The sequence below is a fragment of the Fukomys damarensis genome, unplaced genomic scaffold (assembly GCF_012274545.1).
Source record: "Fukomys damarensis isolate Sample0158 unplaced genomic scaffold, DMR_v1.0_HiC HiC_scaffold_39, whole genome shotgun sequence".
Lineage (NCBI taxonomy): Eukaryota > Metazoa > Chordata > Mammalia > Rodentia > Bathyergidae > Fukomys > Fukomys damarensis.
The window spans coordinates 16,058,022-16,064,021 of NW_022900951.1; the positions used below are offsets into that span (position 1 = coordinate 16,058,022).

General features: G+C 40.5%; 1 protein-coding gene across 6 annotated transcripts in view; it reads right to left on the reverse strand.

Moving 5' to 3' along the window:
• The window catches only part of Map7d2 (MAP7 domain containing 2), a 135,845-nt gene extending 129,870 nt beyond the window's left edge, over nucleotides 1–5,975 (reverse strand). For all 6 annotated transcript variants that reach the window (XM_033760104.1, XM_033760103.1, XM_033760105.1 and 3 more), the window contains exon 1: nucleotides 5,925–5,975. The gene's annotated coding sequence lies outside the window, so the exon portion shown is untranslated. The remainder of the gene's footprint in view (nucleotides 1–5,924) is intronic.
• Nucleotides 5,976–6,000: the final 25 nt, after the last annotated feature.

Sequence of the window (6,000 nt, forward strand, 5' to 3'; positions counted from 1 at the left end):
GAAATTCACATCTGTGAAGGAAATCTATGCTAGCACATATCTGTATCAGGAAGTAGGCTGCTCCAGACATTTATTACCTGTGAGATTTAATCTGCATAAGAAGTCAACCTTTATTCATCATACTTTTGATCCCCTCACTCTCCCACAATTTGTGACCCTGCCACGACTCAGAAGTTCCAAGCTCTTTCTTCAAGATGCTATATAAGCTTCAGTCAACCCACCCTTCCTCAAGTCTCACATTTCCTGGGTCTCCTATCAGTGCACATATAATGAAGCATGTTTTCTCTCCCACTAATCTGTTTTATGTTAACTTAATTCATAGCCAAAGATCTTTTAAAGTAAGGGGAGCCATTTTTCCTTTCCCTACAAAAGAAACTTAATAGTCAAAAAAATTAAACAGTTTGCCCTGAAAGTCCTGCTAAGTCCTATACTGCGATCACTAAATAAAGCTACGAGCCCCAAACCCAAAACAATTTTGTGCCATTACCTCCCAACCCAGTGGTTCTTTCCATTGTCAAAGTCCAAGCAGTTTTAGGGTCAGAGTGTTTAAGAATGGTTTTAAACGCAACTCTGAGGATGAGCTCAGTGATAGAGAGTGCTTTCCTATCATGTGTGAAGCTCTGGGTTCAATCTCTAGTATTGTAAGAAAATAAATAAGTGCAATTTTAAAAAAGGATAAAGAACTATTTTCTTGGGAATGGAATTTTCAACTTTTGCTATTCAGCCCCACTTTACTTTGAATTCTTGGGGGAGGTTTCTTAAACTTCTACTTTATTCCCTGATATTATCCTAGTACATGTCAGAGGATGAAAGAAAGGAAGTGGAAGGTCATTATGGAATCCCATCTTTTTTTAAAAAAGGAAGCTCATCTTCCTTCAAAGCAATTACCTCCTTACTAAAGAATAAAAGTTCTGAAATGTCCTAAATTTAATTATACAAGACAAGAGGAAAGAGGGAAAGATGGAGGTTAATCTAAACACTATTTTACATTCTTAAATGTATATTGAAACCTTAACGCAATTCTTGTCATCATATCCTGCTTGTAGTCTCAACCAATCCAGAGGCAATGGTTGCTTCTCCTTGTGCCCAGCTAACCCAAAGACTCTGGCAATATGTTTATCAAAAGTCACTGTAGATTTAATGGAAATAATTTGTACCTCCCTTTCTCAAATTTCCATTATAAAGCAGTTGGATTTTTTTAGATCCAGTGGACATTTTTCCAGCTGCCAGGAGCAATAGGAAAATGAATTAAACTCAGTAACATAATATTTATGGGCAGAACACACCAGAAAGCTCAACAGACCTCAGGAAGCATGCTTTGTGGTTCCATTCCTTCAAATTTCTCCATTGACATACTTCTTTAATCTCACTCATGAGTATTTATTGAGCACTCAGCCATGTATAACTTCCTCCATCTTAAAACAGCCAGCAAGCACTAGTTATAGATCTACCCTGAACAAAAACCCTAAGGAATGGTAGGATGGCCATCCAGTTTCCCTCTGTAGCAGGTGGAACTGAGGCAGGCACCTAAAACCTGGACTCAGGCTTTGCCCCTCAGGCTAACAATCTGAGAAGCAATAATTAATAATACTAACCAGCTCAGGAACTTCCTGTGCAACAAGCACTGCTGTAGAGTTACTCACTGTTTCATCCTCAAAACAGTGCTCTGTCTCCTAGTCTTCCCAGTCTTCATATCAAGGGTAAGAAAACTGAAACTCAGAGATGTCAAGTAACCCCCAAAGTGACACAGAAGGAAGGGTACAACTGCCATTTACACTCAGGTAGTCTGGATTTCAATCTATTCCTTTATTAGCACCAATACCCACCAGCACAGATTCCCGCATACCATGGCACTCAATGAACATGTAACTGGAGGAATTAGAAAGTTAATGTTAAGTAACAGGCAGAAAAATAGTGCTTTGCTGGAGGTACTACAGGCACTGACAGGAGGAAGTACTACACATTAATTCTAATTAAAATGGTCCAGAGGAAGTGAATCTCTGAAGGGTAAAGGGGAGAAAGGGGCTTTTCAGGCCTAGAAGAGCACAGGACCTGTGTGACAATGATGCAATCTGACATGACAATTGAGATCTGGTGATCCTATCTGCTGGCTAAAGTTTTTATGAAGACAGAAACAATAGGTACTTACTCCTCATTTGTTACACTGTGCACTTAACAGTACATTTGGTAATTTCTATCCTGGAGGTAAGTAAAAAGAAAAGAAAAGCAACATCACTGGTGAGTAATGGGAACAAACAAGGGATTTCAATATGGCTAGATGAAACAACCAGAAGTATTCCCTTGCTGCTTCCTACAACAGCTCTCAGGAAAACCACTCATCTGCTTGTATCCTCCAACTATGCTAAAATGAGAGTGCCTAAACATCAGGCCTTTCTGTCTTTTGTAGCTCCCACAACAACCATCATAAGCTTAGGAACAATGGCTGATCATCTAGAAATGCAGGATTATTGTTATTTGGAATGGGCCCCACATGGTAAGACCAAAGTCTTACCCAAAATTATCAGTATCCAGGTTAGATCGTGATAAAATCTCAAGAATCAACATTTTTCTGAGAATGACATTTTCTAAGTATTCGGCCTCACTAACCCCCAAAGAACAAACCATAGTGCCTAAATTGAGCATTTCAATTTACCATATTAACCTTAATGTACATAGAAGTTTCATATTTTAAAATTTCATACCACTCTGGAGGGGCTGAAGCAGGAAGATCACACGTTTGCACTCAGCCTGGGTAAGTTAGCAACTTAATGAGACCTTTCTCAAAGTAAAAAGTAAAAAATAAGAGCTGGGTATGTAACTCAACATAAGAGCCCAAAATTCAATCTCCAGTACTGCAAAACAACAACTTCACATAACATGTCTTTCCATTATTTCAATTTTTTTCTTCTTCGAAGTACCAGGGCCTTCGCACTGAGTTATATCCCAGCCTTTTTACATTTTTTAAAAAATTTTGAAACAGGGTCTCACAAAGTTGCCCTTTCCAATTTCAAATGGAGGAAAAGAGCTTTAAGCTAATCTAAATTTCAGCAGGGTGCATTAAATGATTCTATGCTAGAAGTTCCAAATAATTTACTAAGGACCTCCCCACCCCTTAGCTGTGTATGGATGGTGCATGGCTATGATTCCAGCTACCCAGAAGGACGCAGCAGGATTGTGAGTTAGAGGCCAGCCTGGGCAACACAGTGAGATTCTCACCTAAAACAAAACAAAACAAACAAACAAAAAACAGAGAAGAATCCCTCTACTTAAGTTCCTTCAAATAAATTTAAACCCCCAGATAAACTGAAGGTCCAACCACAAAGTCCCATGTGAACCTCTGATTAGAACAACAAACATCTAAATAAGCCATTATTTAAATTCTCAACCAAGGGCTGGGGATTCAGCTCAGCTCAGTGTTTTGGTCGCCTGCCTCGCAAGTGGAAGGTCCTAAGTTCAATCCCTGGTACTATAAATAAATAAATAAATAAATAAATAAATAAATAAATAAATAAATAAATAATTTCTCAACCAAACAAAAATACAAACTCAAATAACTTCCCCTTTTCAATGTTTTATTTTACAGGGTTTCCTTTGTCAGGAAGGGCAAGCTCTGATGGGTGGGTTCTGGGTTTTTCCCTATCAGGTGCAGCTTGAGCAAAAAGGATGAAAACAGAAGCACAGGTTTAAAAGGTATTTATGTATATCACTATCCTGTGATATTAAGTTTTGCCTTTAATAAAAAATGAATTTTGTCAAATGCTTTTTCTGCATCTATCAAGAGGATCATATGGTTCTTGTCCTTGACTTTGTTAATATAGTGTATTACATTTATTGACTTACGTATGTTGAACCATCCTTGCATCCTTAGAATAAATCCGACTTGGTCAGGATGTATCATCTTCTTGATGATCCTCTGTATTCTGTTTGCTAGTATCTTATTAAGGACTTTTGCATCTATATTAAGATTGACCTGTAGTTCTCTTTTTTAGTTGCGTCTTTCCCTGATTTGGGAATCAAAGTGATACTTGCTTCCAGGAATGAATTTTGAAGTATAGCTTCCCTTTCAATTTCATTGAAAAGTTTGAAGAGTAATGGGGCCATAGTTCTTCTCTAAATGTCTTGTAAAATTCAGCAGTGAATCCATCAGGGCCTGGGCTTTTCTTTGTTGGTAAATTTTTAATTATATTTTCAATTTCATTTATTGTAATCAGGGTGTTTAAAATGTTTTTAATAGTGGTACAGTTTGTAATAGCTAAAACTTGGAAACAGCCCATTTGCCCATCAGTTGGAAACTAGATAAAGAAGATGTGCTTTTTCTATAAAATGGAATATTACTCAGCCATAAAAATGAGAAATTAGATTTATTCAAAGGAAAATGGATATTGAAGATATACTCCTAAGTGAAATAAATAAGTCACACATGTGTAAATACAGAATAGTTTCTCTGGTGTGAAAAACTATTAATAGTGCATAAGATCCTAATGATATAATGGACAATGTGAAATACGAAGAAAGGGGCTAAAGTTGTAGGGAAAGTGGGAAGGGTAGGGGAAAGCTAAAAAGGGAAAAGAAAAAAATACGAGAAAATGAAGAAATGGAAATGAAGTGTTTGTAAAGTGGAAGGGAGGAGGAATGAAGGGAGGGCAGGGACAGGGGAAAAAATGAGAAACAAGACCTGCCATGTAAAGGTACAAGAGCCCAATAATGAGTGTAACTGTACTGCATACCTAAAATGTACCAATAAACTCAATGAGGAAAAAAAATGAAAAAACAAACTGAAAATGATTTAAGTCATCCCTTCCCTTCTATGCGTGATGCAACAGAAGGCCAAATCAGAAACTGCTCCCCCCAACTCCAATGAAAAGCAAGTTTTAAGTGACTAAAAAACTTTCCCCTTGATTTCTTACTTTTCTTGATCCATCTTATATAAAACACTCATATATTTGTTATGTGACAATTCACCAAATTGTACAAAGATGTTGTGGTTTTTGTATGCTTGCTAGAATGCAGTAAAAATGTTTAAAATAGATCATATTAAAAATAAACAAACACACAAACAAATAAATAAATAAAAAGGTGTTGCCAGGAAGAATAGCACAAAATCAGTTTCCAAGGTGCTTACACCCTGGCACTACCTGCAATCAATTTACGGAACGTTAGTACCAGAAGACTCCAGACCTGCTTACCAAATTTTGCTGAAGGTCCTCACAATCCCCTCCTGGGGTGGCCAATATGGGGCCAGCTCCCCATGGCTCTCAGCAGCAGCAGCAGTCTCATTCACTGTGCTGTCACGTGAAGGGGCCTCCACCTGGCCAGATACCTGGGAAGCCTATCCTAGAACTCAGCAAGCGCATGTGGGCGGCGGGGGGGACACTTAGCCTCCGTCCCTGCCAGTGAGTGAACCTCCGGTTTTGTCCCCAGGGACACCAAGAAGCGCAAGGCTGGGCCACTTTTGGCTCAGGGCTGCAGCTACCGCTGCTGCGCGCTCTCCAGGATGTAGAGACGTGGATGCACAGGCCAAGGCAAACCCCAGAAGATCGTCTGAGACACCTTAATGTCTCCCACACTGGCTCTTTTTCGAGGATAGGGTCGAGCATCCCAGAACCCCCTCGGACATCAAGTGTGGGCCCTGCTACCTCCTTCCCAAACACACCTGCTACCTGCCCACTGCCACCCCCTGACGTATCCATTAGCCCGGACCTCCGCGGGAGGGGTCCTAGCCACCTGCAGAGAGAGGAGAGCAGCCTCGAAAAATCCCGAGCCCGTATAACTCCAGACCCGGCAAAAGGCGATTGATTATCAGAGCTCTGCGTCGCGCCCCACACCCTCACTGCTCTCGACCTAAGGCCTTTTGAGGCCCGCCCCGCCCCCTCCCCCCAGGGGTCCTGAACCGGCTCCCTCCCCGGATACTCTGAGGGTCCTACCAGAAGGACGGTGGTTAAGTGGCGAGGTCCGCACGGCGCTCAACTCGGCCATCTTCCCGGGCAGAGGAACGCCCCG